Here is a 15,461-nt window from a genome sequence, read left to right as displayed (position 1 = left end):
TGGGGCAATTTTTATCCCTATCTCACGGGTGTGGAAACTGGGGCAGCCACCCGTTAAATAAATGACATGGGAACCGAAGCCTTTGGACCCTCAGGAAGAGCAGTTTTAAGGTCCCTGACCAAAGCGGACTCTCTCCTCATTTGTTTTCACGCCAGATTCTGGTCCCAGCTCCACCACAAACTAACCTTATGCTCTAAAAATACAACTCGTGACATTCCTGTACCTCACTTTATTTACGTTTGCATCAACCATCTCATGCAACTTTTAAGAGATTGCAACAAAACAGAATATTTGTCAGAAAAGAGAATATTTGAAACCTTCGAAGCTGTGCTTTGCAAATGTACGGTCGTATCTCTATAAACAACAATAAATGCTACATATTTTTCAAGGCATGCAAGGCAGAGACTTTGCAGTAACTGTGGATCCTCTAAGTGTCTAGGAGGAGAACACATTGCAGATGTAGCCCAGAAAGTTCCATGATCAGCATGGTGCAGAAAATGAAGGGAAAAAATGTTCACCTGGAAAACCGGGGTGAGGCTCTTTTGCTGGATGACGGCGAGATTCTGGGTGGACGACACCATAAATCTTCACTTGCCCTTTTTTAAAGGTCAAAGAAAAGAGTGTTCCAACACCGTGGCTTGATGGAGGAAAGGACGCTATTGATGACTCAATACAGAACGCGAATTTTTCTTTTTACCCTTAAAAAGAGGCTTTTCCTCCAAAGGATATTCAGAATGATGAAATGGTCCCTGAGTGGAACAGTACGGCCCATCGCTGCATTCGACCCCACAGGGTGTCATGCATACTTTGCCACTAACCTTTTCACTCAGTGAGTCACTGAGCAAATATCTGTTGGAGTCCCTTCCATGAGCCATCGCGAGTAAGAGTCACGGCCCCTGCGCTGACTGGGCGCAAGGGCTGTCAAGGAAAGTAAGTGATCATGCTCCAGCGCAGTGAGTGAGGCACAGGGCCTCCGAGAGGAGGGGGCTGTCGTCACCACCATCACAGCTAACTAACGTTTACTGAGCTCATACTATGTGCTTGGCACTGGTCCAGGTGCTTCGTAAGAGTTAATCCCCTTGACATTGGCGGTAACATCCAGGGGGTAAGTATCGTTACCTCCACGTTAGGTAGGAGGAAACGGAGGCACTGAAAAGTGATGTGACCTGCTCCAGGTTTCACGAGAGGGCGCTGAGTCTGGGCAGTTTTGCTCCCGAGATCCCTCTCTTCGCCTCTGTGTTCCGAGTGCTTTGCGTGTGTGGATTCACTGAATCCTCAAGATAACTAAGCCATCGATGCTATCACCATACCCATTCTGGAGATGAGAAACCTAGACGCAGAGATGATGATAACTTACCAAAGGTTAGAAGTGATGGGAGGGCATCTGATGCAGGCCTGAGAGAGCAGGAAGGTTTTCTGAAACTGGTGATGGCTCTTGAGACCTACTCCGTGAGCTGGATTTAGAAGCTTGGGTGCTGAGGAAGGGTACGTGAAGGCAGTGAGGACGGAGGTGGGAAAGAGAGCGCGGGAAGAACACACCCAAGGCGATGACGGGGGTGGGAGAACCCCGGGCCCCGGAACCCCTCTTAAGGCTTGGGTGTGTGGGGCCTGCTGGAGTCTGAGGGGGAGCGGGAGGTCATGGCCGCCCACCACTGAAGGAGGGCAAGGGACAGCTGACGACACCCCCGACCCTGGGACCATCCGAGGCTCAGACAGGCAGAGCCTGCTGAAGAGCGCTGGGAACGACCGAGAGGAGGAGCGGTCCCTGCCGGCCTCTGCACCTCAAAATGAGTATCGGGCACTGGTCCACTACCGTAGGGAGGGCACGAGAGCTGAGGAGAGTTCTAGCTCTCCTGAGGCAGCACACAGGTCCTACTCAGTTTGGGGGTAAGGCGGGACGACTGAGATAAACAAGAGCTGCCAAAGGAGACATTTTCATCCGACCCTCAAATAAGCGGAAGCCTGTGGCGAACTGAATGCGCCCAGAGCCGCAGCAAAGCCCAGACTCCTGCAACAACAGACCAGCAGAGCTGAGTGCCTGCGCGACCAGCCTGACACCAGAGGTGTGGCACTCTCAGTGTCTACACGTGGCTGGCATCCTGTCAAAACTCACCACAGGAGAAAAATAGAAACTAGGCGTTCTCAGGACACACAGTCAACGGAACTAGATCCAAAGACGGCCGAGATGTTGGAATTATTTTGCAGGAACTTAATTACAGTAAGTACCTTAAAGCATCTAGTGAAAAAGGCGGACCGAATGAATGAGTAGATGAGGGGTTTCATCGGAGGTTTGGAAGTTGAAAGAAATTATCCAAACGAGGGGCACCCGGGCGTCTCAAGCCAGTTAAGTGTCTGACTTTGGCTCAGGTCATGATCTCACAGTTTGTGGCTTTGAGCCCCGCATCGGGCTCTGTGCTGACAGCTCGGAGCCTGAAGCCCGCTTTGGATTCTGTGTTTCCCTCTGTCTCTCTGTCTCTGTCTCTGTCTCTGTCTCTCTCTGCCGCTTCCCCACTCATGCTCTCTCTCGAAAATAAAAACATGAAAAAAATTTTTAAAAATGATCCACATGAAAATACAGAGAGGAAGAAAATTGGAACAATATCCAACAACAGTGGGGCAGAGAACTACTCAATACACAATGGCTGGGAAGTATCCAAATTTAATGAACAATACCAATCCACTTATTCAGAACTCCAAGAACTCCAAGCAGGATAAACACAGAGAACAACACACCTAAAAGGATCAAGGTTGAAGTGTTGAGAAAGAGAAAGAGAAAATCTTGAAGGCAGACAGAAAAAAAAAAAAAAAAAAAAAAAGAGGCACTTAACGTGGAGGGGAGCGACACAGGAATGACGAGGAATGACGGCTGACTCATCATCAGAAACACTAGGACCAAGGGACAATAGAGTGGCATTTTAAAGTGCTAAAGGAAGAAAAAAAGAAACAAACCAGTCAACCTGCAATTGCACACCAAATGCCAATATTTCAAAGATGAAGACAAAACTAGTAACGTTTTTGTAAGTAATCTCTACACCCGATGTGGGGCTCGAACTCACGACCCCAAGATCAAGAGTCGTGTGCTCTGCCAACTGAGCCAGCCAGGCAACCCTAAAATAATGACATTTATCAAAGAGACAAAGGTTAAAGAGATCTCATCTCCTGAAGACCTCACCACGGCACGGTTGTGCGGAGGGGAGGGAGAGGGAGGCGGAGAAGGAAAGAATCTAGGCATCTGCCATCTATACCGGACCAGTCTGGGTGGGGACAGCTCTTAGGGAAGGATGATGCCAGCACTGACTCGTCACGGCTGTCTGCAGTCCCGGTCAAAGGAGGGCTGTGAGACTGCACCCGGGCACCCTGGGAAAGAGAACCAGACAGACTGACAGTGACGACGGAAAGATGTACCAAACCGTCCAACTACGGATATTTTTTTTCCCCCAGGCTAAATGTTATTCTTGATGTCACGCCTTAAGCTTCACTCTGCGGGCACATCAGGCATAAGAAGTGTTTGTTAGAGATTTATCTACTTTCTAGTAAAGTATGAGGATAGTTTAGCATAAAGAGAAGACTGCCAACTTTCAGCTTGCAGCTTTAATTTCTTAGGTCTCTGACATCTTGGGAGATTAAGGAAAAGTTCTGGTTGCAAGTAGGCTTGGCAATTTACGGTTCACTATTTCCCAGCCTTGGCACTTTTGACATTTTGGTCTAAATAATTCCTTCCTGTGGGCTGTCCAGAACACTGTAGAATGTTAACAGCATCCCCGGCCCTTACACGCTTAAAAGCCAGTGGCAACATGTCCCCCTCTCCCCAGCAGGGACAAGCAAAACCATCTGGAGACACTGCCAGATCAGGGGGTGAGGAGAACGGCAAAACTGCTTCCGGTTAAGAACCACTGGGATTAAAAAAAAAAAAAATCTTTAGGGCTGCCAGGAAGGCTAAAAGACAGCAGTCTTTTCGTGTGAACGTCAACGTGACTTCGTCACATTAATAGGACGGGAGGCTTGCAGGAAGAGGAGGGACGCTCCTCTGACTGTGTAATGGCCTGTTTTATGAGTGCTATTCCTGACGATGTACTTTTGGGGGAGTCCTATATCCTGAGAAATCAAAGAACACAGAAACTTGCTTCACTGCTTTTCCAAAGACCGTTTCTTTCCTTAGTGTCCTAAGACTTTTTATGAACTGGTGACAGATTTTTTAATTGCCAAAAACTCTGTACCTTTTTCTCAGTAGCTTGTTTTTTTTTTTGTTTTTTTTTTTTAATGGATGTACTAGCCTTTCTGAGGATTTTCTTACATCCTATTGTCCTGCCTTGGACAATGAGCAAACAAATAAAACAGCCCCAGAGCTGCTTCTTAATCAGTCATCTGGGACTTTTTCTGAATGGCTTTTAGTACCATCTTTTCTAATTCCCAGATTTTTTTTTTTTTTAATACCTAACGTTTCAGTGGACTGTAATGAGAGAGAAGAAATACACACGTATTTACCCGGTCACCTGAAACGAAAATGTCTCCGATAATGTCTTAAGTTCACGAGAGAATTTTCCTACCCTGGATAATTTCAGGAACCTACTGGTGGAGACAAGCTGTTGTGCTATAACATATTACTATGGTAGTTGTGCTCCTAAGGATTTATGAAAAATCCCCAATTATACGATCAACGCCTACAAAGGCAGGAGGGAAAACAGAATGAAGCATGTTCAACTGGCACAGGAAATTCAATAGCATTACTGGGCAAAGCGTTCCATTCCATCTGGATATCACTTGATCAGGCGCTGGTCTTTTCTCATCACACTCTTAGCAGCATGAACATCCCACACAAGTATACCTCCTTTGCCACCCACAACCCAGAAGAACAGAAAAATACTCATGAAAGTGTGAGTTCAGAAGGTGCTGGCCCCTTGTGGGCGGGTGAGGTGGCTAAGACTGACAGCCCAGAGCACATCTGCTGCGGGTCAAAGCCCCGTCCACCACCTAAAAGCCGTGTGAGTATGAACGGGTTACTTCATGTCTCTGTGCCCCTGTTTCCTCGTCAGAAAAGTGGAGATATTAAGAATTTCCAACTTCCAGAACTGAGTGGATTAAAAGAGATGATATACGCAACGAGCTAATTCCTAGAAAGCTCAAAATGTGGTTTTTGTTGTGATGATGTAAGTGGCTGAGAGTGTAGACTCTGCAGATAGACTTGCTGGTCTGTGACCTGGGACAACTTAACTGAAGCTCTCTGGGCCTCTGTTTTCTCACCTGTAAAAGGGGATAATACAACACTGATTTTGGTATTAAATGAGTCAACACAAAACTAGCACTTGGGAAAAGGCCTGGCAGATGGTAAGCACCCAAACACACGTAAGCTAGCAGTGTTACAATCATTTTCTTTGGAAGGATCTTTCTGGCAACAGTGTGGAAGGTGCGTGGAGGGCTGGGGAGGGAAGACACACCGGTGCGCAGGGAAACTGAGGACTTGAGAATGAAGAGACCGGAGGGAGAATGGGAGATCCAAGTGAGAATAAGGAGCACCCCACCCCACCCCCCCGCCGCCCAAAAGCAGTGGATAAGGAGGGGAGGCGACAGAGAGCTATTACAAACATACAACACGCAGGCGCGAAGAAGCCCCAGATGAACGAGCCTGGCTGTGGCTCTGCGCAACAGGTGAAGGAAAGAGGCCGGCTGGACAGACGGCTGGAAAGGATGTGAAAGACACCCTCTGTGACTGACTGAGGTCAGAGAAGGAAAGAGACCCAGCAAAGCACAGAAGGGGACTGTTCAGGAAAAGAATCCAGAAAGACAAGAGACTGGAGGATGAGGTGGACGATTTGGGTTCCAATTTTAGAAGTGGTTCTTAAAACGCCAAGGCAGATTTCTTTCTGGAAAGGAATGCCAGTTTACATTCCCACCTGTGTATGGCTGTGTGACGGCCTTTGTCAGTTCTCCCAAGACAGCAACATATCATCATTTTGAGCTGTGCCAGTTTAGTAAGTGAAAAATGCAGTCTCAGAGCTTTGGGTTTCTTCGGTTAGTTATAATTTTGAAATGAGTCTTATATACTTACTGGTCATCTGTATTTCATCTGTGAGCATTCTGTTCATGGTATTTGCTCACTATAGTGTGCTTTTTTGCGAGAGAGCGAGAGAAAGGTTAGTGTAGGAGAGGGGCAGAGGGAAAGAGATAGAGAGCAGGAGGGAGGGAGGGACTGAGGGAGGGAGGGAGGGAGGAAGAGAGAGAGAGGGGGGAGGGGGGGGAGAGAGAGAGAGAGAGAGAGAGAGAGAGAGAGAGAGAGAGAGAGAGAATCACAAGCAGGTTCCATGCTCAGTGTGGGGCCCAACATGGGACTTGATCCCATGACCTTGGGATCATGACCTGAGGTGAAATCAAGAGTCAGACGCTCGACCAACTGAGCCACCCGGGTGCCCCTGTCGTGCACTTCTTTCAACTGATCGATAACACAGCTTTACACATTGAAGATATTAATGCTCCGTGGTGGCTGCTCCTGTTTCCAACTAGTCATTGGCCATAATTTTAATTATGAGATAGGCAGACAGAAGTTTAATTCTTGTGTGCTTAAGTTCACAATGGTGGTTTTATTTGCGTGGTTATCTTTTATTGTTCATTCTCTGTACTTTTATGCCAGAGCATGAAGAACTTTCCATCTTTTCCTCCATTCTGTGGTTCTGGGTTTTCACTTGAAACTCTTCATCCGTTTGGAATCGACTTTGGCCCCTAATGGTGAGGTAAAATCTAACCCGCCTGCTTTTTCCAGTGCTAACCTGTTGTTTCGTACTGTTTCCTCCCTGTCTTCTGACGCCTCCTTACCTCATGGCGCCTTCTTAAATCTCCCAGGGCCGGTTCCCAGGTGGTAGCAGGAGCCCCGTCTCACCAGCGTGGGAGCGCAGCCGGGAGGCTCGGGCGGCCAAGGTCAGACAGAGAGCTGGGGGACCACACGGACTCAAGTCCAGTTACTCTTTACTAGACTCCAGCTGCCCCACAGGAGTCTTCGTTTTCTTAAGCCCTCACCTAAAAGCTTTGAAAACATTATGGAACGGACTGACTATCAGAAGAAGCAGATTATTCAGGGAAAGGAATTTCATGGGATCGCCAGATCTCATCACGGAGAGGTGAGACAGCTGCCCATCTCAGCTTTTCTGGGCAAGGCTCTCACAGACGTCAAGTGTGTGTTCTGGAGAACAGCGGAACACCACCCACCTACACGGGAGGTAGACACCTGTAAACGGCGCTTCTCCACAGATGTGTTTCTAGCGTGGGAGCCGTGACTACACATCTCTCCAGGAGCTAGCCCGGGGTTCTTGGCCACGGGCTTGAAGAGGTCTGTGGAGTCCGCGAAATTCTCTGCCAATTTGTGTGTGTGGATGATTTTGGGGGGTGGGGGGGGGAAGAGGCCGTCAGAACCTCCCTGTAACATCTACAGGGAGCAAGGTTTCTATTCCTAAAGACTGTTCTAAGAGTCAAAGGCTGCAGTTAAGTCCACTGCCCTGTGACCTGCTGATCACTTCTTTAGAAGTTATGTTAACATATATTGCCGGGGCGCCGGGGTGGCTCAGTCAATTAAGCATCCGACGTCAGCTCCTGTCACGATCTCGCGATGTGTAGGTTTGAGTCCCGTGTTGGGCTCTGTGCTGACAGCTCAGAGCCCGGAGCCTGCTTCGGATTCTGTGTCTCCCTCTCTCTCTGCCCCTCCCCTGCTCACATTTTCTCTCTCTCTCTCTCTCTCTCTCAAAAATAAAAACCTTTTAAAAATTAAAACTAACGAACAAATAAAAACCTATTGCCACATAGGCTCCATTTCAAATTTCTCTTCCAGTTCCTTCCTCAGTCCAAGTGCACTGTGATTGTTTTCTCCATACGGTTAGGCTACCTCGATTCAGTATTCTGCCTTTAAGCCACACGCCTGCCAATCTTATGACTGAGCCTTGGAACAAAGGCTCAAACATCAGACACACTACAAGGTGTGTGGCTCCAAAAGCAGAGGGAAAATGCTTGTAGATTTCCACTGAGAACCACTCAGATTAGGACATTCGCACTTAAACACGACTTCACCTTACCACATTTCTGGAACGCCTAATTAGGGTGAAATCACACGCCCTTTAGACAATATTGCTAGAAACAATTATACAGCTACACATTATTTTCGAGTCTAACCAATTACATGAGGGATGAAAAAGAAATTGCTGAAAGAAAAGGAAAAGGAAAAGGAGAAATAAAAACATAGATAATACATACGTAGAAATCCAAAGAAGTAACAAAAATGATCAGCTGTGACTAATTTAGCACATCTTTATTTAGTACATAAAGATATAGACAGACATTAACATCACTCACGTTTGCCAACTGAACTAATCAGGCACTCTTCCAATGACAACAAAGCCCTCAGGAAGCACAGAAAACCTTTGTGTGTAGAAAGAGATGTGCCAGGCTCATGGGAAAGGACATCAATCCTCCCCAAAGTTTAGTTCACAGATATGCCAGGCCATCAATGCCTGGGATTTACTTATTTTTGGGTTCTCAGGACCCACCCCATAGCAGGGACCCACTAAATATATGGATTAATGTGCTCTCGACCAATCACAATCATAGCATTTTTCTAGGAACTAGAAACGATACCAAAATTCACTTCTACACAGAAATGGGAGACAGCAACTGAAAAAGGAAAGCCAAAGGAGCCCAGCTCTGCCAGATTGAGAACACATTACACACCCACAGTTATTATTAGCACAGTGTGGTGTCGGTGCGCACAAACACACCCACCCGAAGCCACGTGTCGATGAAAACAAAGTCAACAGAAAGTCGAGGCAGGTGTGAGAATTCTATGGTTCAAAAAAGAGAAGCATCTGAAACGAATGGAAAAGCGAATAATCACTGCGTCACCGACTTCAGTAAGTAACATCCAGACATAACCCGAATCACGCCAACCCCTCCCTTCTTCGCCCCTAAAGCCATGGTGCTAACTAGTTTCTCACGTCAGTCCCATGCCATTGTCCTGCTCTGGGGGCCATCACCTCTCCCTTAGGCTGCTGCCATCGCTTCCTGCTTCCTGACTCGACTTTCACTCGTGTCCCTTCCCCTTCCTCCACAGTCCTGGCTCACCTGCCACCACAGGACACCTCCTCAATCACCAGCTTGGCTTCCTCAACCTTCTGCACAGATGGGCTCCCCCAATTCTACTGCAGTGGTCCTCAAACCACGATCCCCCAAAACTGGCCCGGAAGCTTTTCGAACAATGGTCCTCCACCGATGAGCACAAAGGCCGATCGATACTGCCCGTCTCTAAGAGTCGACGTCCACGGCCACAGGTGTTCGTGTGTTTTAGTCCTGCCATCTTGGGGTTGTCTGAGGAACGTTACACATCCTAGCGTGTCCAAGAAGGTAAAAGCCATGAGAGTAGTGAAAAGGTTCTAAGGGGAGATGAACAAGCATGATGCAAATTAAGGACATGAGAAGCTTCACTGTGAGAAATGATGCCTCCACAGATGTTCACAGACACATATGGGGCACATTCATTTCAACCTTAGCAGAAAAAATTAAAAATTGTCTATTTTGGGGAAAGATGGCTGTCAGTTATTATTAAGCAAAGAAAATAAGGGTACACTGGTTTTAAACCTTGTTTATTAATGTTGATTTATTTTGAGAGAAGAGAGAAGAGAGAGAGAGAAGAGAGAGAGAGAGAGAGAGAGAGAGAGAGAGAGAGAGAGAATGAATCCTAAGCAGGCTTCAAGCTATCAGCGCAGAGCCTGACACGGGATGGGGCTCGAACCCATGAACCGTGGGATCATGACCTGAGCCGAAATCAAGAGCTGGTTACTTAACTATGAGCCACCTAAGTCCCCTGATTTTAGAGCTTCAAAGCTTTTAAGAACCAACTTACTCTATCTATTGGATGGAAATGCATCCAGAGGCTTGTGAATTTAAACACCACAATTGCTCTGGACTTAAGAACATATGGATCTACAAACAGCCGTTAGTTCACTACCTCATTGGAAAATAAGAGCTGGACAGACTTTTTCCACTGCTAGCAATCAGATAGCGTTGCCTTTTTCCAATTTAAAGCAAACAAACAAAACATGAAGTTAAAGGACAAGATTAGGTTAGGTTTCCCCCGAGAATTTTTCTTCTCCCTGGGAATTCTCTACCACCCATCACCCCTACCTTCCTGTTCTCAAGATTATTCAGGTGTCCCATGTCCGAGAAGGCTTCACGGACCCCTGGGCACGTCTCAGCGACCCCATGCCAGCGCCCACGCTACATCTATCCTGCACCCACCGTACCTAGTGAAGTAGAAGTACTTTCGTGTATTTCCCCAAGGTACAGACGGGCATGGGTTCAAGTGGCCAGTCCTGTCTATGCATCAAAGTATCCAGCGACCATGTGGCAGGTACCAAGCTGGTAGACTTCTAAATGTTCACACTGACAGGGAGCTGGTCACTGCTTGGAAGAATTTCTGTGCAGTTCTGAACATTTATTTTCATTTGAGTACCTGGTCACTCAGTCTACCATTTCTACTATAAACGCTTTAGGAGGCAGAAATTTAACGAACCCATTCAGAAATGATAGAAAAACTGCTAATGAAACATGAATGGAGAGATCAAGTGGACAACCAGGCCGAAGTATCTCTGATAAGGAAGACACTTAAAAAAAAGAACTGTGAGAAAGGACAGAGAGAACCATGCTGGGACCAATCAAAAGGAAGGAGTCTAGGCAAGTAATGAATAAGCTGTAATTCACAGGGAATAGCAAGACTTCAGAAACGAGTCTTGAAACCTGGAGAGCTGAGATGAACTTAATATTGCTTTCGTGTCACTGGCTACAAAGAGGCTCCTCCTATTCAAAAGCAGTTTCTTCTATAAACCACAGGGTCGGTCGGATTTTCAACAGAATCCGCTTTATTTTCTGAATCTTGTATCAAACCTGTACCTAGTCGTGAATGCGTTCCCTCAAGATTCTGTCCCTGCACTCATTACGTAATGTACCTGAGGATAAGAACGTGAACTTGTTTACCTTGTCATGTATAAATAAATCAAGATGTGGCACTCATACTTCCTAAGGCCTGCTAGAATAAGTACAACCGGCTGTATTCAAATTATCTGCTTGTAGGTCTCTCTCCCCACTCAAATTCCTAGGAATCCGTTATCTTTTTCACCCCAGCATTTGACAGGTTCTCAGCAGACAGGTGTTGAACCGAAACTGGCGATTAAAAAACAAAATTGACAACTGGCAATTAAATGACCAAATAACACATACAGAAAACTCATCAAGAAATACAAATATGGGACACATTCATTTCAACCTTAACAGAAAAAATTAAAATAGGTAGATTTTTTACAAGACAGCATCTAATGTTACCAGCCTAACGGTGAAACACGACATTCATCATATCACGCACGGTGACATACGATCCAGTGTAAATTATCTGCCGCACCGTAACTCAATGACAGCACTATCGTTTCACAGACAATTTAGCAATACTAGGACGACATAAAATGTCCTCCGAACGTCATGATGTCATCAGAAGAAAATAATTTAGAGAGGAATAGCTATGACCATTAAAATTTCGATTGGCCATGTCGGACCAAAGTGGAGGCCCAGACGTCCCACGTATGGATAAAATCCAGCTCAAGCTAGCTAAGCCGGTTGGAAGACAATTGTGAGTCCAGGTTAAAAAAAAAAAACAAAAAACAGTTCAAACCGTAAGAGACTCTTAAATACGGAGAACAAACTGAGAGTTGATGGGGGGTGGGGGGGGAGAGGAAAGCGGGTGATGGGCCTTGAGGAGAGCACCTGTTGGGATGAACACTGGGTGTTGTATGGAAACCAATTTGACAGTACATTTCATTAAAAAAAAAAAAAAAAAAGAAGAAAGAAAAAACCCCGCAAGCTTGAACTAACTAAGGCCACCGAGAGGCAGAGACCAAGTCAGAGATGGTCCAGAGGCAGAGCTGCCAGATGGCAGGGAGAGCCTGGATATAAAGAAGATGGAGGAGAAAGAGGGGGATCGCAGGTGACAGAGGAGATGTGGTTTCCGGCATTCAGTGCGCCAGGGCGGGTGTCCACAAACTCTTCCTGCAAAGGGCCAGGCGGTAAATAGCATGGGCTCCGTGGGCCATACGGTCACCGTGAGATCTGCTTGACTGTGCTGCTGCAGTGCGTGGCTGTGATCCAATAACCCTTTTTCACAAAACAGGCAGTGGGCAGGATTTGGCCTACAGGCCAGAGGTTGCTGACCCACGGCCTAAGGAATACAGGGAAAGAAGGCCAATTTGAGGATGCAGTTCATGAGCTGAATTCCAGCAGGACATTTCAATAGAGAAGTTCAAGGCAAAGATCAATCTGGAGATGAAGAGATGCCAGGACTAGAGACATAAAATTAAGGAGCACCCAGAGGGGGGGTCAGTCTTGATCAAGCATCTTGATCTTAAGCCGAGACTCTTGATCTCGGCTCAGGTCACGATCTCCCGGTTTGTGAGTTTGAGCCTCGCGTCAGGCTCCACCCTCACAGCGTGGAGCCTGCTTGGGATTCTCTTTTCCTCTCTCTCTGCCCCTTCCCTGCTTGTGTGTGCTCCCTCTGTCTCTCTCTCTCTCGCTCTCGCTCTCTCTCTCAAAATAAATAAATAAACTTAAAAAAAAAAGACATCAAGTTGAAAGTCATCAGCCGTGTGGCGGTAGGTATGGGGATAGGACCAGGGATACGGTCTGAGAGGACAGAAGATGAGGCACACCTCCCAGTCCAAATACGGGGGCGCACATGCAACGGCACTTCAGATCACTGTGGCCCTGGAAAGGCAGGGACATTATAATCTAACCCCCCTTAACTCAAACTTTTTAAAAAAGAGGGCCCTATTTTCACTTGGGGTTCTCATTCCCTTTTCCAAAATAAATAAACATTAAACTTTCAAATTCACAGAAGAGAACGAAAACTTCCCACTGGCTAGAAAATAAGGGAGTGCTCCAGTGTTTTTTTCTTTTGAAATATTTTACGCTCCAAAATTATATACTAGGGGGTATAGCTCAGGGATAGAGCATCTGACTGCAAAATTATGTGACATATACGTAAAGCACAACGAACGATGATAAAGCAAACGTCCCATCCCCATCTCAAGAAAGCGTTCACTACCAAAACACCACGGTCCAACTTTTCATTCGGTAAGAATCAGTCTCGCACCCGGAGGTCAGAGCAGGCAGCCCAAGGCCAGATAAAGCTTGCAGATATATTTTCTCTGGCCTACGTCCAGCGGTTTCTTTTCTTTTCCTTTTTCACTGCTGATACTTAAGTATCGATAAACTTCACAAAAAGATCAGCGTTCTGGAGTATCCTTAAAAGTGGGAAGATGGGTGTTCCTGCACCCACATTCCCCATGTCCACAGGTAGCTAGACTTGCCAAGAGCAAGCAAGCCCGTGCAATGAGCTAGTTTTGCTATTCCTCGCCTCTCTCTACTGCCTTACATCTACCTTCCCTTCGCTTATTAATTTTATCTGCCTGGCACTTGAGTCTGTGACCCCTAGTTACAGAACATCATTGTGGTTTCTAACTTTTTGGAGTAAGGGGGCATTACGTAGAGTAAAAGGCAAAACAACAAAACAAAAAACAAAAAACCATCTCAGACTCTCTCAATAGGAGCATTACTACTCAGTAAACCAGCTCCATAAGCCCTTATCCATCATTTTGAAATCTAAAAAACAAGGTGTTTTGGCAACTTATTTGCTAACAAAACTTGACCTGAACTAATATGAAACCATTTACAATCTTTAAGTGTTCCATTTAGCATGAAGTACCTTTATATTTTCACTCTAGAAATATTAACATATTCAACGAAGGGCTGCTGACGCACACCATGGATTATACAGTAACAGCATATGTATATTTTTACTTTTCTAAAATCTGAAAAGGGGGCGCCTGGGTGGCTCCGTTGGTTAAGCGTCCGACTTTGGCTCGGGTCATGGTCTCGCGGTCCGTGAGTTCGAGCCCCGCGACAGGCCCTTTGCTGACAGCTCAGAGCCTGGGCAGGGGGCGGGGTGGGGGGGAGGCCTGGGGAAAGCTTGGGTCCAGACCCCAGAGGACGATGCTCAGCGGGGCGGGGCAATGGGCGGCGGGGACCCGCGCGGGGGGCGTCCCGGGAGGCTGGCCCGCCCCGCTGTTCCCGGGCGCTCGGACGGTGGCTCCGAGCTGGGTGCGTGGCCCAGCCCTCCTCCCTGGCCCGCAGCGGACCCGGCGCAGAGCGGGCGGCAGGGTGGCCGGGCCGGAGCGCGGGGCCCCTACACCGACCCCCGGTCCCCGGCCCGCGCGCTCTCGGCCGCCCGGCACGGCTCACTCACCTGCCCACGGTCTGCTTGGCGAGCTGCTTCATGTGGTTCAAGGGCAGCGGCAGCGGCGGCCCGCGGGGCTCGGGCCTGGTGCGGCTACATCGCTTCCAGGCCGAGGCCGAGGCGGAGGCGGAGGCGGAGGAGGAGGCGGCGGCGGCGGCGGCGCCGGCAGCGGCTGCTGCTGCTGCTGCGCCTGATCCTCTGGCAGCGGCGGCTTCGCCTGCTGCTGCGGCTGCCCCTGCGGCTGCTGCGGCGGCGGGGGCTGCGCCTGCTGCACCTGCTGCTGCCGCTGCGGCTGCTGTTGGTGCGGCTACTGTGGCAGCGGCGGCTGCGCCTCCGGCGGCTGAGCCTCCTGCGGCTGCTACTGCGGCGGCTGAGCGGCGGCCGCGGCGGCGGCGGCGGCTGCTCCCGGGCCGGAGCTCCGCCCTCGCCGCCTGGCTGCTGCTGCGGCTACTGAGGCGGCGGCGGCGGCGCTTCCTGCGGCTGCTACTGCGGCGGCTGAGCGGCGGCCGCGGCGGCGGCTGCTCCCCGGCCGGAGCTCCGCCCTCGCCGCCTGGCTGCTGCTGCGGCTACTGAGGCGGCGGCGGCGGCGCTTCCTGCGGCTGCTACTGCGGCGGCTGAGCGGTGGCTGCCGCGGCTGCTGCTCCCGGGCCGGGGCCCCGCCCTCGCTGCCTGGCTGCTGCTGCGGTTACTGCGGCGGCGGCGGCGGCGCTTCCTGCGGCTGCTACTGCGGCGGCTGAGCGGTGGCTGCCGCGGCTGCTGCTCCCCGGCCGGAGCTCCGCCCTCGCCGCCTGGCTGCTGCTGCGGTTACTGCGGCGGCGGCGGCGGCGGCGCTTCCTGCGGCTGCTACTGCGGCGGCTGAGCGGTGGCTGCCGCGGCTGCTGCTCCCGGGCCGGGGCCCCGCCCTCGCCGCCTGGCTGCTGCTGCGGCTACTGAGGCGGCGGCGGCGGCGCTTCCTGCGGCTGCTACTGCGGCGGCTGAGCGGCGGCCGCGGCGGCGGCTGCTCCCCGGCCGGAGCTCCGCCCTCGCCGCCTGGCTGCTGCTGCGGCTACTGAGGCGGCGGCGGCGGCGCTTCCTGCGGCTGCTACTGCGGCGGCTGAGCGGTGGCTGCCGCGGCTGCTGCTCCCGGGCCGGGGCCCCGCCCTCGCCGCCTGGC

The 15,461-nt window shown here is 49.5% G+C and overlaps 1 long non-coding RNA gene across 1 annotated transcript; it reads right to left on the bottom strand.

Moving 5' to 3' along the window:
- Positions 1–214: 214 nt before the first annotated feature.
- LOC131501055 (uncharacterized) lies at positions 215–14,430 on the bottom strand. Its single transcript, XR_009256605.1, has 2 exons — positions 14,318–14,430; positions 215–1,475 (listed from the first exon to the last, which is right to left on the bottom strand). It is a non-coding gene; the product is annotated as an uncharacterized LOC131501055 (long non-coding RNA).
- Between the last annotated feature and the right edge of the window lie 1,031 nt (positions 14,431–15,461).

The sequence above is a fragment of the Neofelis nebulosa genome, chromosome 18 (assembly GCF_028018385.1).
Source record: "Neofelis nebulosa isolate mNeoNeb1 chromosome 18, mNeoNeb1.pri, whole genome shotgun sequence".
In the NCBI taxonomy this organism is placed as follows: domain Eukaryota; kingdom Metazoa; phylum Chordata; class Mammalia; order Carnivora; family Felidae; genus Neofelis; species Neofelis nebulosa.
Note: the sequence above shows the minus strand (reverse complement) of the source record. Positions and strands in the feature narration are given on the sequence as shown.